Source organism: Brachyhypopomus gauderio, chromosome 10 (genome assembly GCF_052324685.1).
Source record: "Brachyhypopomus gauderio isolate BG-103 chromosome 10, BGAUD_0.2, whole genome shotgun sequence".
In the NCBI taxonomy this organism is placed as follows: Eukaryota; Metazoa; Chordata; class Actinopteri; order Gymnotiformes; family Hypopomidae; genus Brachyhypopomus; species Brachyhypopomus gauderio.
The window spans coordinates 22289994-22307853 of record NC_135220.1 but is presented as its reverse complement, the minus strand read 5'-3'; the positions used below and the strand labels follow the sequence as shown (position 1 = coordinate 22307853).

At 45.7% G+C, this 17860-nt stretch overlaps 1 protein-coding gene across 1 annotated transcript in view; it reads left to right on the top strand.

Moving 5' to 3' along the window:
• ntm (neurotrimin) overlaps positions 1 to 17860 on the top strand; it is a 210260-nt gene that overhangs the window by 131732 nt on the left and 60668 nt on the right. The window lies entirely within an intron of this gene.

Genomic DNA, 17860 nt, shown 5'->3' with positions numbered 1-17860 from the left:
TCCTACAGGACTCATTGTCCCAGCGTCCACTTTTGGACATTACGCTATTCTCTCAGCTGCTGGGGGAATATTGATATAACTGTTGCTCACTGCAGGCCCTTATGGATCTGCCGATAACCTGGCAGTGGCAGATTTAATTGCATCTCTTAAAGTCCTAAACAGCAGGAAGGGAATTGTAGCAGTATCACACGTGGTGAGTGTCCATTTGGTGGCACCAGAGATCCGTCTGTGAGAGGTCCGTCTGTGAGAGGTCCGTCTGTGAGAGGTCCGTCTGTGAGAGATCCGTCTGTGAGAGGTCCGTCTGTGAGAGGTCCGTCTGTGAGAGATCCGTCTGTGAGAGGTCCGTCTGTGAGAGGTCCGTCTGTGAGAGATCCGTCTGTGAGAGGTCCGTCTGTGAGAGATCCGTCTGTGAGAGGTCCGTCTGTGAGAGGTCCGTCTGTGAGAGGTCCGTCTGTGAGAGATCCGCCTGTGAGAGATCCGTTTGTGTGAGCAGAGTAACCTGGTTCCCCTTCAGTACAGTGCACAGATGCTAAAATGATGTTTCCATGGTAAATGAGCGTGGTGAAAACGTTGCGTTCTTTCCCAGACGTTTGTTTGTATTAATCAGGCTGGTTAATCAGCTGCTCAGAGGCACCCAGACCTGGTATTTACATAGTGACATGTGAAATTATCCTTAGAATCAGTATGGCTCAAACAAACATGAATTATTGATTGTGTAGTTTTGATAGAAGATTGTGTCATAGAATGTGGTAGCTGTGGGTGAAGCGCGGCTGGTGATAGAAAACTTCCTAACGGTGCTTATTTCCTGTCAAACAGATAAGACTACAGACCCTGTGGGATGTTTTAGTAGCAGGAGTCATAAATTGTATTAAGTGTGTAGTTTGTTGTATTTGAACATTGTGTGTGTGCGCATGTGTTTGTGTGTGTGTGTGTGAGTGTGTGTATGTACATACCTGGCCTTTTGCTTGCCAACAGTAACATCTTGAAAGCAGTATCCATTCCTGAGGAATGTACCATCCTGTTTTAGATTCTGTATATATTTGACAAGCACACTGTTAAGAGACAGACGATTTAAAAAGTTGCCAGTTGAGAAAGTGAGCTAACGGCGGAGGCACACAGCTTGTTAGCCTTGTAAATACAAGCACGCACGTCAGACACGTCACACGTTTCTCCCGCGCACGACAGCAGCAGCATCCGCAAAGCGCTCTTCACTTATTGATTTCATTGCCAGGGGCTCCACTGATGGAGGGGGGGGGGGGGGGGGGGGGGGTGGGCCGTCCACGCACACACCATTCCTCTTCCTGGCAAGATGGATTTAATGACGGGATCCAGTGGCCACGATCGATGGTGCGGAGAGCAGTGTGCATGATGAAGAAGAGGAGAACAATAATGGAGGATCACTGTGTCATTTCCACCCCACTGACACGATCCTTTAAATTAAATCTGTTCTAATAGAGCTCTGCACACAGCAGTGCACACTACACTGGGGGGGGGGGGGGGGGTTGCTCTGGAACCAGAGTGAACACTTTCATTAGTTTCATTATGTTTCAACTTTCTGAAGTGGATCAAATGTTACAAGCAGAACGGGATTTGGTTAGAGACATTACCGGACCACATCCAGCTCTCATGCATGGGTGATGGGCATGATCTGCCTCGAATTTCTGTGGTCACATTTGATCATTCTCAAATGATCTCACCATTGTAGCAATGGGTAGAATACTTGCAAATGGTTTTGGATTGCCAGGGTGTTGAGAGATTGCTGAGTTGAAGAAATTTCTTTGGTTGTATACAGAGTTTGCTCAGTGCAGTTGTTAGAAAGCTGATGCGATTAGGTGCATTGAGCCTATTGTTGCATGACGGTACCACGATGCATGTAAATGACTTGGTATTGAATTCTCTGAATCACTTATTCTTTCATTTTCTTCCTGCATGTTTACTGGTAAACCATTGTAGCTATTACACTTTGCAACATGAAGTGAAAAACAGCCTGTATTGTAGCCCCGCTTGTGTGATTAGTCCAGACTGTTTGATTAAAGCCACTTCAGTTAACCTTAATGATCTCAATGTGTTTTTTCTCCTCAGTGGATGCATAGAACGGCTACATGTCTGTTTTGTGGCGTGCGTGTGAGCTCCTGAGTGGGGCGGAGGTGTAGTGTGTCGGCGTGTAGGGCACCGAATGGGCCTCTGGAGCGCGGGACTCCAGCGCGGGACTCCAGTGCGGGCACAGAGAGCCCTGTTACTCTGTCTTTGCTCTCTCTCTATGGGGAGCTGGATGTGTTCTGTCTGTCTGCTAGAGGCAGCATTCACTCAGCAGCTGGCTAAGGCTTAATGATGCTCCCTGACACACCGGGCGGTACCGGGCAGTACGGGGCAGCTAGTTTGGGTGCTGCCGGTGGTGTGCAAGTGCTAATGTCGATTCAGTAGGGCTGCATCTGGACATACCCATGCTAAGGGAAAGAGCTATCACTGCACTTGAGTTAGGTGTGTGTGTGTGTGTGTGTGTGTGTGTGTGTGTGTGTGTGGGTCTGGGTCTGGGTGTGTGGGTGTGTGTTAGTGCCGTAATTCTGATTAACTGATTTGATTTTCACTTCTTTTAATGCTATTTCCCCCCAAATGCTTAAAAAAGTGTTTAAATGGGAATTAAATAGTATTATTTTCAGTAAAGTCAACAACGTTTGGTGACAAAAAAATTGTTAATTCTAAAGGAATCCAAATTCTAAGTTGAGACTGTCTGAATCTCCTGATCTTTTATCTCGGTGATGAGGCTAATGCTAGGTAAATTACTTTTACTAAGCTTTTGTTTTCACTGGATGCTGTATTGTATAACAGTGCCTTTATGTCTTTACCCTACGTGCATTAATATCCAAAAAAAGGTGATGGTGGTCTGTTAGGGACAGTTATGGACGTTTTGAAGATGACCGTGGTCTGTTAGGGACGTTTTGAGTTGGACTGTCATGTGATGTTGAGTTCTGGATGTGATTTTTTAGATCATCAAAATGTAAAAAGAAAAGGAGACAACTTTTTTGTCTTCTCAAAAACAGCTGAAGAATCACTGTGGGTCAACATGTCCTGCACGCCTGTGTTCTCCTCCCCTAATAAGTCACTCCTCATGCCTGGGATCCTTCCCCCTGCTTGTGCACTCTGGTTTCTCGCTCGTTTGCCAGAGATTTTTTTTTTTGTGTGTACAAGCCCTGAGAATTCACAACAAGTGCTTGGCAAACTCTCTCTAGAGTTATTCTCATACGTCTTCTCCTACATTAGTAGCCCGAACACGAGAGACGCACGTGAAAAAAAGATTAAAATTCAGGAAGGCGTCTTCTCTTCGGTTCGGGACTTCTGATAAACACAAGTAATTAGCTGATATACATGTCACTTCTGATTCCCTGTCTCACCAACACGAATTAGGCCCTGATATAATGTTGAACGTTTGCTGCTCTAATGCTACCAGCACCGGGTCTTTGTGGACTGATGCTGCAGTGGAGTGTATCAGAGCCGTCGCCTTCCTCACACGGAGTAATGGGAAGGAGATGTGATTGGCTGCCTCCAGAGAGGCCCGTTAGTGACCTTCTCCAGCACGTTCATGTCCGCCAGCAGGCCCGTCCAGGCACCGGTGCCTCTCGGGGTGTAGTTGTCACATTAGAGCAATTAGTCAGGTGAACTTTTCTGCTCAGAAAGCACACACACACACACACACACACACACACACACACACACACACACACACACACACATACACTAAAGGGGTATGTATAGGAAGGAGAAATTCTTAATGATGAGGCTGAGGTGATGGGTCTGTGGTCATGTTCTGCATAAACTTTCGATGGAATCAGTGATGGGCTGGACTCTTCTTTCTGTCACTGTTTATCAGTGCCATATGTCTGTGACCCAATCTGAGGAGTTTCGGCCTATTACATCATCCCCACTGGAGGACAGACAGACATCAGGCAGCTTCCTGTGAGGGTCTGAGTGTTGACGACACGCTGGCCAACCTGCTTGTTCTAATGCGTGTTACTCCAGGTACACCTCATGAAAGGGCTTTTGAAGCTTTGTTTACTGTGGTCTCTCATCACCCACCTCTTTTGGGAAGAAAAACATGAAGTATGCAAACCAAGTCGGGTATTAGGAGAGCAGGTTCCCCTCGTTTGGAACACAGGCATTAGGAGAGCAGGTTCTCCTCATTTGGAACACAGGCATTAGGAGAGCAGGTTCCTCTCGTTTGGAACACAGGCATTAGGAGAGCAGGTTCCCCTCGTTTGGAACACATGCATTAGGAGAGCAGGTTCCCCTCGTTTGGAACACATGCATTAGGAGAGCAGGTTCCCCTCATTTGGAACACAGGCATTAGGAGAGCAGGTTCCTCTGGTTTGGAACACAGGCATTAGGAGAGCAGGTTCCTCTGGTTTGGAACACAGGCATTAGGAGAGCAGGTTCCCCTCATTTGGAACACAGGCATTAGGAGAGCAGGTTCCTCTCGTTTGGAACACAGGCATTAGGAGAGCAGGTTCCTCTCGTTTGGAACACAGGCATTAGGAGAGCAGGTTCCCCTCATTTGGAGGGCTTCTTGTTCTTGTTTGTTTGGTTGTTTTTTCACTGCTTTACATTCTGATGAGGTTCCACTTTACTGAGGCTCCACTGAGAGGGGTGACAGTGATAACTACCCCCTCCTCTCTCTCTCTCTCTCTCTCTCTCTCTCTCTCTCTCTCTCTCTCTCTCTCTCTCTTTCTGTCTGACTTTCTCTCTTTCTCTCCAAATGCGATCTGTGTGTAGGGGAGAGTGTGTGTGTGTGTGTGTGTGTGTGTGTGCGTGCAACAGATTACACATCATGGTTTTAATTGATCCCTCTGGGTGGCAGATTCGGTGTTTTCACAGGATTCGGGAACAGCGCGAGTTTTGAACTCGATGCTCCCGTTTCCGGCGACGAGTGTGATGCGGGGGCCCTGGTCCTACCTGCCTGCGCCGTCTTCATTAGCTCACCCATCTATGTACGGATCGCTCCAGCGAATTTGCCCAGGAGACCTTCAGCTGCAAGCGTGAACTATATGGCGGAGGTTCGTATGTTAAGCACTTAAGCGAAGTCGTGGGAGAGAGCAGCTGTAGGCAGTGCACGTTGCTCTCAGCAGGGCAGGAAAGCCCCGCCCCCACGGGGCACTAATCTGGAGCAAGTGGAGCTCTTTGTAAAGACACAGTGGCTTAATCTGCTATTGATACTGAGCTGCATGCTAAAGACTCCTGCACTGGGGTAGGAGGGACTACTGCACACACTCGCTGCATCAGACAGGAGGGAATTCTGGGAGTTTCTGAGTTGCTCTTTTTAGTCAGTAATTTTGTACAACTGTAACATGTATTTTACTTTTTCGGGTTACTGAATAAATTAAATATTGATATACTCAGTGAAGTGTTATGGTAGGATTGCAGTGAGTAATGTTGGTTTCATCATAAAATAGAAATGTGACAGATGCCTCTTCATTGGCTGTATAACAATAGGATAATGGTAATATAAACGCAGCGAGTCCACCTTTAAGAGAACAGAGGGGCTCATAAAAAGGCAAGAATACTGGGTTAGCACGAGTAAATGAAACTTGATGTTACCGAGCCTAACGAGATTACACTGGGCACTTTCTGAACTCTGTCATGATTCTGTGAAATGCATTCATTTGATATTGTTATGGGAGGAAACACAGTTTCTCTTCAGAATAATCTCCCTTTGAGAGGATTTGCATACCCTAGCATGGTCGCTTAGGTTGCCATAGATGTTGAAGTCTGTTTGTGATGCTCAGCAGGGGGTGGTAGGTGTGGGCGGGGCATGGTTGGCATGAGAACGGCGAGTTTGTGTTGTTTGTGGATTACCGACACGGTTGTGAAAGAGCCTTGATGAGTCAGATGTGTGGATGACAGACTATCTGAACCCAATCAACAGACTTTAAGAGCCACTTTCTACCAAGGACAAACATGGCGCTTTACGCCATCTGCATTACAAACAGCAGCTTTTCCACGTTAATAATGTATGTCGTCTGTGTGTGTCCCTCAGTCACGACCCTCTGAGGAAATTTAATGAGAATTTGATAAATTAAGGCCTTTTCTCCGGGATCCCAGGAATGCAGTCTATTAGTGGGCACTTTTCGCTGGCTATCTCTGGTTAGATGTTTTAAACGTATCTTTTATTTCTGTGGAAAAACCCGGCTGGCCTGAATGAAAAATAAAATTAAACACACATACCGTTACATAAGATGAGCAAGACGTTAAACCGTTCAAAAGCATTGTTACATTACAGGAATTAGTGGATAATCGTTCAAAACGAAAATGGTGTAGCCAGAGATTTCCATCACTCCGGCAGTGTTAAATGAACCCCTGGTCTGTTGTGTCCACAGTCTTGCATATTATTTTCACTTTTGAACGTTTTTTCCTTGTCAGATACTTAATTGTCTCTGGTAAGTCTGTTCCTGAGTCTCTGCTGGTTGAGTAGCTTACACTGGGTGTCTTTCTTTAGAAGACAGTGAGATTGAAACCAGGCTGTTCTACTTGGTGGAACAATGACCAAAACAGGATGGATTGCAGTTTCTGATGTAAGAGATTTTCTGACAGTGCTCCAGGATTGATCCAACACTGTGGAGTCGCTTATACGGAACCAAAGAGAGGCAGATAAACAAAACATAGTGAGAGAAGATGGTACACAGGTCGGTTCAAGAGGTCGCAATCAATTTATATGCAGCTAACAAAGATTTCTTGAAATAGAGCCGGATTGATTGTATATGCCTTCGGTGCGCTTTTGCGCAGGTTTGGGCGGATGTTGGGGTGGCAGCGGTGAATTAATGAACATTGGCCGTGTAGTAATGATGAACTTCTTCCGCCTGCACAGAGACAGAGGTCTCGGTGTAGAATATGGCGCCGTGTCGTTCTGACATCCGGCACAGGTGCTACACACACACTCCTGCTCGTTTTTGTCTTCAACCTGAAAATCTTCCCCTCAGTGGAAGAGAGTAAGACAGAGGAACCAGGGTGAAATACAGTCCGCCATCTGCTTTCTAATAGAAGCTCCATTGTCCCCATTAAATGATGTCCGTTAATGAGTGTGATTAGACGCCGCACGTTCGTTGCCATATTGGGTTCTGAGCCGGCTCACCAACTTCTCACTTGTCTGACTGATGGGCCGTTGTCCTTCAGCCCACAGATGTTGGAGATTGTGGGCTGCACAGGACACATGGCCCCCACCCCAGATGACGGTCCTACCTCATTCACTCCCTCTGCCAGCTGCCCGGTGGTTGGCCAGTCACTGTGTGCTGTTCCACAGAGCTGTGCAGTGCCTACTGAACCATTATCAGAACACATCTGTGTTCACTGGAAACACTGGCCTAGTGCATCAACCAGAGCTTCCAACACAACAATCATTACTGTAACAGTGTCATCACATTACTTCAGCCAAAACCTGTAAAATACTCTACTTAAAATACTCTACTTAAAATACTCTAGTTTTTTCGTTTTTGTAAACTCTCTTATTCTGTTTGACAACCTAAATAATCACATGCTAAATTTCTCTTTCTGCCTTTGCTAGCACGTAAGAGAAGCAACTCAGTCTTAGAGGAGTGAGAAATGTGGCCGGAATAACTGCAGTTAGTTAACGTAATTGACGGTCAAATCTATAGGCTTCATCAGAAACATCAGATCAATTTTTCACAAGGCAATAGATTCAGAAGGCAGTTCATCAAATGAACTCTTAATCAAAGCTTGCAAGCGTGTCTGGGAAAGCAAAATGATTAAGTACCTCTCCTAGAATAGTCAACAGCCTTCCCATATCTTACCTAAAGAATATGCTTAGCTTGTAAAATTAAAACATTTTTTTGTTGCCCTCAAATTCCAAGTGATTAATAGAATCAGCACTGTGCAGATCAGCTGCGGTGTACAGCCTCCACTCATTCCTCTTCCTGCTGATTCACTGCCATGATGGAAAGGCATGATGGGAAATGAGGCATTTGGGGGTAACTCCACGAGTTAAAAAATGAAGCCAAACAAAAACAGGAACAGCTTGGTCGTGGCGACCACACGTTCATATTTCGACTGCATAACCCTCTGGTGGAAGGTGGTGAAGGCTGGTGAAGGTTTGTAGGTCGTCTCCATGGACTTGGGGCTAAACGGCGGGCTTGACTGTGAGGACAGAAGGGCTTCTGTGGACAGACACGCAGTGGCAGCCGTAGCAACCTACTACTTTAAACCAGTATATTTAATTCCAGTGTAAACATTTCTGGTAACTAGAATGAATGTAGATGTAGTTGAGCACCGTGGCAACCCTTTACTTGGGAAGTTGTACATTGTGTAGGACAGGTGCTGTACATTTGAAGGCATTTGTAGGACACGTTAGTTGTTATCAGTGCTCTGTCTGTAGGTAACATACAGCCTTTCTCAGCACCTTTAGCACTCTGTTCATGACGAACCAACTCACAAGAACAATGACTGTAGGCAAACACACTAATATTCAGTGCAAATTGTTCACCAGATAAACAGGAACTTTCCTCATCTTAGTATGTGTGTGTATATATAGCATGCTAGTTAGTCATTTATTTATTCTCACACAACAATCTTGATCTTGGACTCAGATACCATTATGCATCAGATACTCATTATGCATCAGATCTGTGTTCAGAGACAGAATTGTCAGGTATGTAGCCATGTTCCTTTGCCCCGCCCCTGCAGTAAATTCACCTAGTATAATGTCCATTACTCATTTTTGATTTAGTTTTTTGTTTTATGAACAAAATGTATTTTAAGACTTAAGGTTAATCACATTTTTTATATTTGTAATTAAAGTAATTTTGTGAGACTACTTTATAAATCATATTGCTGTTTTTGTAGTATTTGATGTACTATTGTGAGGGGGTGGGGGGTTATCAATGCAGCTCTTAGTATGGAGTTGAACATTTGTAGGCAACTTGGTCATTTCAAGCTAACTCACCTTATGAACCCCTAACCCAGCATTTACCCATAGACTTGTTGCCTTATGAAACTCTAACCCAGCATGTACCCATATGGGTCATTAATAAACATAAACCATTTTTGCTTAACAGTGATTCTTGCAACTAGGCTCTATGTCTGTGTAGTATGTTACTATATAATATATTTCAATCACATTTAGATTCAATCACATTCATTGCTGAACACCCCACTGTTTTGGGGTTGTATATTTTCCAAAGAAAATAGAAGAATATTATTTAAAAATTGTCATGACCTCTATTTAATGGGGAAGTCTTAGTGTGCATTGTTTTATGACTCCATCATTAAATTATTTTCTGTAAATAAACATTCTTACACTTCTAACAGTGGTCAAATCCAAACATGAAATATTAAATATACAATATTATGTGAGTTGAAAGGTACAGTGTATGTTTGTTTGTACAGTCACCTACGCTGTTTGTACAGTGTCACCTACGCTGTTTCTGGTGATGCAGAGAAACTGCAGGTCAAATCTGAACATCCACTTCTCAGTTTCAGTCATTTGTTGCCTTTTTCCAACAGCCAAATTTGAAAACTGACATTTCTGAAATTTCTCACCATCACATCAAAGTGCCTAATGATTTCAATTCATTTGAATTACACTCTTTTATATATTTCTTTGCATGTAACATTTCATTCTGCAATCTGTCCAATCTTGTTTCAGATGGGATTAGCAGAGATTTGCTTTATGGTTTTGTAATGGTACTACCTGACATGAGAAATTAGTTCAGCTCTAACTTGATAATTGCTTGTCCCCAATGAAAAGGAGTCAACACAGTGCAACTATATATCTCATAAAACTACAGAACATTATATTATGACCAGTGAGAATGATCTATAACAAATATCGCATGATGAAGTAATATAACATCTTTAAATGTTTTATGTATTGACAATAAATAGTATCCCATGAAAAGTTTAAAGGAAAGTGGAATAATTCTTCTTGGATAATATATAGTCAAGGTACTTTAGAAAGTGTGGCTTTTATCACGAAAGCTGTTTCATCTGTGACCAAGATCTGTAGCACTCAGTTTAATATGCAGCAACAAACATCTTCTAAATGTGAAAGAAATATATTGATGCTGCACATAAACAAAATATGCTTGTAAGAAAGAGGGAACTACCTGACTGAACTATATGAGAAAATACTAATTTACTGAATGGTACTTAAAGCAATTGAATAAGAAAATTATCCAATTATCAGAAAATTGACCTTTTAAAATCTTGTGTCTGAGAGGATGTTAATCTGTTATATTCATTAAGTGATCTCAGTAAAATTTACGTTGCAAACAAAATGGCACACACACACACACACACACACACACACACACACACACACACACACACACACACACACACACACACACACACACACACACACACACACACATACAGTGGTTGGACAATGAAACTGAAACACCTGTCATTTTTGTATGGGTGGTTTCATGGCAAAATTGGACCAGCCTGGTGGCCAATCTTCATTAATTGCACATTGCACCAGTAAGAGCACAGTGTGAAGATTCAATTAGCAGATTAAGAGCACAGTTGTGCTCAAAATATTGCAATGCACACAACATTATGGGTGACGTATCAGAGTTCAAAAGAGGACATATTGTTGGTGCAGGTCTTGCTGGTGCAAGTCTTTGTGAGCCACTGTATCCAGGGTGATGTCAGCACACCACCAAGAAGGACGAACCACATCCAACAGGATTAACTGGATGCGAGAGGAAGCTGTCTGAAAGGGATGTATGGGTGATGACTCGGATTGTATCTAAAAAACATAAAACCACGGCTGCCCAAATCACGGCAGAATTAAATCTCAACTCTCCTGTTTCCACCAAAACTCTCCATCGGGAGCTCCACAGGGTGAATATACACGGCCGGACTGCTATACAATGCAGTGGACAATGTGAAACATGTTTTGTTCTCCGATGAGTCCACGTTTACTGTTTTCCCCACATCTGGGAGAGTTACGGTGGAGAAGCCCCAAAGAAGCGCACCACCCAGACTGTTGCATGCCCAGAGTGAAGCATGGGGGTGGATCAATGATGGTTTGGGCTTGTGCTAGATGGGTGCGTCACTGCCAAGGACTACCGAACCATTCTGGAGGACCATGAGCATCCAATGGTTCAAACATTGTATCCTGAAGGCGGTGTCGTGTATCGGGATGACAATGTACCAATACACATGGCACGACTGATGAAAGATTGTTTTGATGAACATGAAAGTGAAGTCATGGGAGTGAACATCTCCCATGACCTGTACAGTCACCAGATCTAAATATTACTGAGTCAGTTTGGGCTGATATGGAGGAACGAGTCAGGAAACGTTTTCCTCCACCAACATCACAAAGTGACCTGACCACTATCCTGCAAAAAGTATTGCTTAAAGTCCTTCTGACCACTGTGCAGGACTTGTATATGTCATTACCAAAATGAATTGATGCCACAAAAAGAGGCCCTACACCATACTAATAAATTATTTTGGTCTAAAACCAGTTTCATTGTCCAACCACTGTATATATATATAATGTGTGTGGGTGTGTGTGGAAAAGGAACAAAAAAATTATATATAACACACATATTTACAAATGTATAATTTGTCTTAAAAAGTATTTATATTTCATACTTTTCATCCTACACATGGAGAAATGGCACTGTTCAGCACAAACAGCATCTCACACAGATGATAAGTGATTTTGTCTGCGTGTGTGTGTGTGTGTGTGTGTGTGTGTGTGTGTGTGTGTGTGTGTGTGTGTGTGTGTGTGTGTGTGTGTGTGTGCGTGTGCACATGCATGCGTGTGTGTGTGTCTTTCCGCTCACATGCCATACTACAGAACCACTCCCCTGTGGGGGGGGGCGAGCTCACCTTGCCAGTGGGCTGCGCATGGTGGCCCCCACAGCTTTTGTGTGTCTGTCTCATCTCACAATACATCAAGCAGACAGTGTGTGTGTGTGTGTGTGTGTGTGTGTGTGTGGTGCCAGTACCTGCCATCCATCAGCACCTGTCAGAGAGCCATCAACCCTTCAAGATGAGCCCTCGCCTCACTCCTCCTATTAATCCCAGCATCCAGCCAGGCAGCACCTTGTACACAAGTGTGGGAGATAATAAAATCATATCGGCAAATCAGAGGCGCTCTCCCAGAGAGCTGCTGCAGTATTAAAGCCATATTGACTGACTGACTCTTTTTTAAATTATTTTTTTTCCCCTCAGCCCTTTTTGAGCTTCACCCTTGAATGAAATATTCTGGCCACTCCAGCTTCCTCTCCCAGTACAGCGTCTGTGGGTCTCGCTCACTGGAAGCGCTGGTGTGGTTCTAAAGCCCCCTCGGCCTGTATCGATGCCGTGCATTCCTAATGCGAGTCTGTAGCAGAGGCAGTCGGCATTTCTCGAGACGGTCGATTGAAACAACAGATATCCTTTGAACTCGTAGGGGGCATTACGAGTTCTGCACGAGCCGCCTGGCTCTGGGGTTCTCGCGCGGCCGGTCGGGTTCTAGCGCCGGGCTCATCTGTATGGGAGTGGTTGCTCGCGGGGGGAGTGTCTGCAAGTCTTGCAGGAATGACTTGTTGTAAGCTCTTCAAATTATGACCAAAAAGAATACCTGAGCTTTCTCCTGCGTTGACGCTCCATATGCCGTACAACAGTAGTGTTTCCCGGCAGACAGGAACAGGTATTGTTCTTCACAAAGCCTGGGGGTGCTCCCTGGAGAACGAAGCTCTGAGTGAAGGAAACATCATGCACAAAATAGGATTGAAGATTTGCGATGACGCCAGACGCCAACGCGATAATACCTGAAGCCCAACTCTGTAACTACACTGAGCCTCTGTCACATTTTCCAAGAGCGTTCATGTCTCCGATGTCTTGGACAGGCGGAGATCGCACACGTGTGGCAGAGGGCATTTCCAAGGACATCAACACAAATAAACCACTCCCCCTTTGGCTCCAGGCGACAGGATTATGGGCTGTCGCTGTTGCTGTGCCTGTCCCTGGGCAGCGCGGAGACCAGAGAGAGCCAGCCCCTCCATTCGGCACGATGCACGCCGCTCCGAGGAGGGACGGGAGACAAACTGCGTCGTCGCGTCTTCCGAAATGGCATTGCTGCCTCCTCTTAATCCCTCAAATAGACCCGCGGGCAGTCGATTTGCGGCCGGCCGAGCGTGAAGGCCAATAATGATGGCTTATTGACCTGTTTACTGTTTGGGCAACAGAGCCAACAGCAAACGCAAGAGTTCCTATTTCTCACATGTCAGGAGCATAGAGGCAGCCCTCTCAGTCCTGTTAAACACACACAAACCCCAGTCCGCTCCACCACACAACCCCCACCCCCACCCGCTCCACACAAACCTCTGCTGCTCCGTGTTTTCACACGGCCTGCACAGCTGTGATTGGCATAGCGTTATGGCTGAATTCTTCTCTGAGGCTCAGGCTCTTCGAACTTTTTGTCCATTAACAGTTAGCAATTAATAGGAAATGGATGTACTCATTTCTCATGGTTATGTAGTATCGACTTGTGTGACATCGGAGCAGTTAACTACAAAGACGCAAACTGTTCACTGGCTTTGGTAAACAGGATGAATCGAATCCCACAATTGCCTGAACCATTATCGTGCCATTACCCTTAATTATGGCACTCACTGGTGAATTGTCAACAACAGAATGGTCTCTGCTCATCTCTACCATGGGTTATTGGACTGTCCCAGTCTAGAGACACAAGGGTTCTGATGACTTCTGGGAAATAGGGGCTTTCTTATTGCTTGTGTTCTGTGTTATTATGCAAACTCTGAGCAATGATGTGCCTGTGGCCCTTATAAAAGCTGTTTCCTAAAATTGCGTTTGTGAATACTTTACTAAAAGTCATTTAATCAAAAGATATAAAGCAAGCTGTTATTTATTTGTTAACAGTATTTTTTGAATTACAAGAAGGCATGACAAATCATTTGGAATTACTGCCCAGTTCCTGGCAGTGTTTTGTAGAGAGGAGAGGGCAGCCATGATTAATGATGTTCCCACCTACAGTCAGTCCCTCTCAATTCTCTCTCTCCCTTTCCCTCTCTCTCTCTCTCTCCCTTTCTCTCTCTCCCTCTCTCCCTTTCCCTCTCTCCCTCTCTCCCTTTCTCTCTCTCCCTCTCTTCCTTTCTCTCGGCCTCCCTGACTAGAGCAGGCTGGGATTATCACACTCACATGTGAGCAGGCTGGCATTATCCCACTCAGGTGTGAGCAGGTGGGCATTATCCCACTCACATGTGAGCAAACTGGGATTATCCCAGTCACGTGTGAGCAGTCTGGGGTTATCACACTCGCATGTGAGCAGGCTGGGAATAACACGCTCACGTATGAGCAGGCTTGGAATAACACGCTCACGTGTGAGCAGGCTGGCATTATCACACTCACGTGTGAGCAGGCTGGCATTATCTCACTCACGTGTGAACAGGCTGATATTATCCCACTCACATGTGAACAGGCTGGGATTATCCCAGTCACGTGTGAGCAGTCTGGGATTATCCCAGTCACGTGTGAGCAGTCTGGGGCTGGGATTATCACATTTGCGTGTGAGTAGGCTGGGATTATTACAGTCATGTGTGAGCAGGCTGGGCTTATTGCACTCAGATGTGAGCAATGAATGTGCATTGTCCAGTTTACTGGGTTACAGAATCTGATGCTCCTCCCCTTATATTGGGGTGTGTGTGTGCATGCCTGTGTTTGCCCACAACTGTGTGTGTGTGTGTGTGTGTGTGTGTGTTTGAATTCCCTCTGGGATTACTGCTGAGTTTGTTGCATTGGCACAGGCACTTTTGTAGCCATCTTCAGCGGACTTTTCAGCCCTTTTCAAAGTAGAATTCCTCCTGCTTGGAGTCCATATAACGGAAAAGGTGTGAACCCCACACCTCAGGAGCACTTGCCCTAAGAGCCAGCAGAGGGCGCCGTCCTGGCCAAGCTCATCTCTCTACCTTTATCCTTTTTAAATTTTATTCAGACAGTGAACGGGGGTCAGAGGCAGTCCAATGATATGTACAGCTTGCATACGTTTTTGCTTGGGCTTTGACAGGAGCGGTTTGGATGAAGTGCCTACCTTTGAGGCAGCAGAGACCCAGAAACGAGCAGGAGCAAATTGGGCGATTGGTAATGACTCAGCCGCCCCGAGGCTAGAATAAATCTGGAAGCTAGCAGGCAGAACCGCACACGAAACGCACTTACCTCAGAGGCACGCATTAGAGTGAAGCCCGATCCCTGAATGAAACAGGATAACTTCATTCTGAATGAGGCGAGCGGCTCTGTTTTTTTCCCTGCCGCTTCGATGAAGCGTCGCATGTTTACTTTTGGAAAGGACATTCGAATGATGCTTGCAGTGTGAAATCACACTCTTATTGCAGTTAGGTTCTCGAGGGGGGGGGGGGGGGGGGGGGGTTACACAGCGATGTTCCACTCCTTGTGAAACTGTAGCGTGATTGAAAAAGAGGTGAAAGGGATTGAAGCCCTGCCCCCCCCCCCCCCCCCCACTCTGAGGTGCTTTGCCACAGCGGATGTGTCTGCCTGTGTCGGGCTTTGTGCTGTTCTATTAGCAAACTGTTTAGGGCTGTTTACCAGAACATGTGCTCTAAATTGAATCCATGCCCCAGTTTGGAGCACAGTGTGTGTAATTGGGTGATTCGCATGAATAAGATAACTGACAAGTATGCTAATTGCAGTCTCTCCACCCTTCGGCGGGCTGTTCTAGAGTCCTTAGTCCCCCAGGAGTGCAGTAAAAGCCTGAGAAATACACTTATCACCCAATTTCGATCTAGGGCACTCAGAGCCCAGCCCGGGGTCCACAGCTGCGCTTAAGACACCCAGACTCACCGTCGGGGTTCTGCAGTTCTCAATTGGACAGCTGCTGATTTAGATCAAAAGAGTTTTTTTTTCCGAAGGGCGCTGGATGGGACCCGAGTCGATTCAGGATCTCGTGAGCAGCGGGAGAACGCGCCATCGCTGCATTAGCCTGGCCGTGTCCTTCAGCCCTCCCGCACGCTGACCCCGCGCGCGTCTCTGTGGCCCCGGGGCCGCTGGTGCACAAGGGCTCTAATGGCCATCGATTAAGCACTTGGAGACGGTGGGCCTGGCCGTGGGCCGCGGCGATACGAGCTTCCTGTGTCTCCCGTCGCCGGCGGTCCAGGTCACGGAGTGCGCTCTCATCAGAGTGTACCTCAACTCCCAGCCTCGGCGCTCTTGGCTGTTCACACGCGTGTGCGTGCGAGAATGAGGCAGGCAGAAGAAGCAGTGCTCCAGTGATCAGCGGGAGAAGGAGAAGCGGTTCACTCTCTCAGTCGCCGATGCCATCTTGACCACGGAGTTGGTTAGAAGATTCCAAGATGGCATATTACATCACATATGACATTCCGAGAACACTTGCTTTGAAGTATACATAGAGGTGGCAGCGTCTTGTGTCACGCTACTCAAAACAATTCAGTGCTTACTGCTAGCAGGACGTTGCAAGGTTACTAACACGTCCAGATAAGGCACACTGGGTGAAAACGTCGTTGCAGTTCATTCTCCCTTTATTTGGTTATTACGTTTAGAATTTAGAATCCTGGAGCACTCTGCAGAGTGCTGATGAGGGCTCTCCAAATTCTGACAAGAGTGTCGGAGTGAATTTGCACCCTGGCTGTAATTGAATGGTTATTGTGGAGTGTAGGATGAGATGGGTCTCCGATGTTCAGTCTCGCTTTAGCCTAAGAGGCTTGTACAGTGATCCAGGAATGTGGTTAAAAAGCTGCACTTTGATCATATCAAAGTGTCTTCATCTCTGATGCAGACTGATCCTGCTACCGTGTGTGTGTGTGTGTCTGTGTCTGACGAACAGCTGCTACTGTCATACGGGGGATAAGATGAAAACCCCTGACTAACGAGAGACCAAGAGAAATCAATCCAGAAGAAATCAATTCTTTATGTAGAATATTTTTAGAAAAGATTAATTCTGCCATTCTGAGAGAGAGAGACACAGAGAGAGAGACACACACACAGAGAGACACACAGAGAGAGAGAGAGAGAGAGAGAGAGAGAGAGAGACACTTATAGTGTACTTCTTGGCTGGTGTGCATTAGGCCTATATCACCCCACAGGTGATGTATAATTTACCCATACTGTTCTTCACCTTGAATTGACTTTGTTTTGCAGGTTTATTGTTCCAGAATCGCCCTGGCCTGCACTTTTCCTTTTAATTGAACATCATGTGACCTCAGTCACCCCACTCTCGCTCCGAGAGGCAGCAAGCCAAGAGAAAGACTCGAAATGGGTCAAGGTTGTGGGAAGTGGTTCACTTTTAGCATATTGCAAGAGCAATTATTTTATTTCTTACTTCCAACTTTTCTCCCTTGCTGGACTGGCAATGCAGAGTAGCGTGTTTGAGTCATTACTTTAAAGGTTATTAGTTATGCCTGGAGAAAGGTGCCATATCACACCATTAGAAAAAAAAAAAAAAACCTTCAGGACTACTCGGGTTCCTCCATGAGGCCTTCAGCACAGATGTCAGGATTTATCTGGCTGCTCTCAGCCCCTGGTGTGAAGCTCCCTGTGCTACTGATGGTTTCTGGACTCATTCATTGCAGAGACACGCGCATCACTACTTAGCTTTGCTTAAAGGTCTGTGAGTTCCTAAGTCAATGTCGCTTATTCCGAATAGAACTGGTGTTGGGAAAGGCTGAGCGTGACAGCGCTGTGCAAAAGCGTCTGGATGTTGCTTTAGTGACTTTGTTCGTTCACGGTGTAGTAATGTACGTCTTTCAGCTCGAGTGTGAATCCTCCTCAACTGCTCACGCTCACAAACCCCTAATGACCAGACGTGGACGTGGTCTTGCTTTGACCCTAGACCCTTGCACTACAGTGGTGAACACTGGTCAGA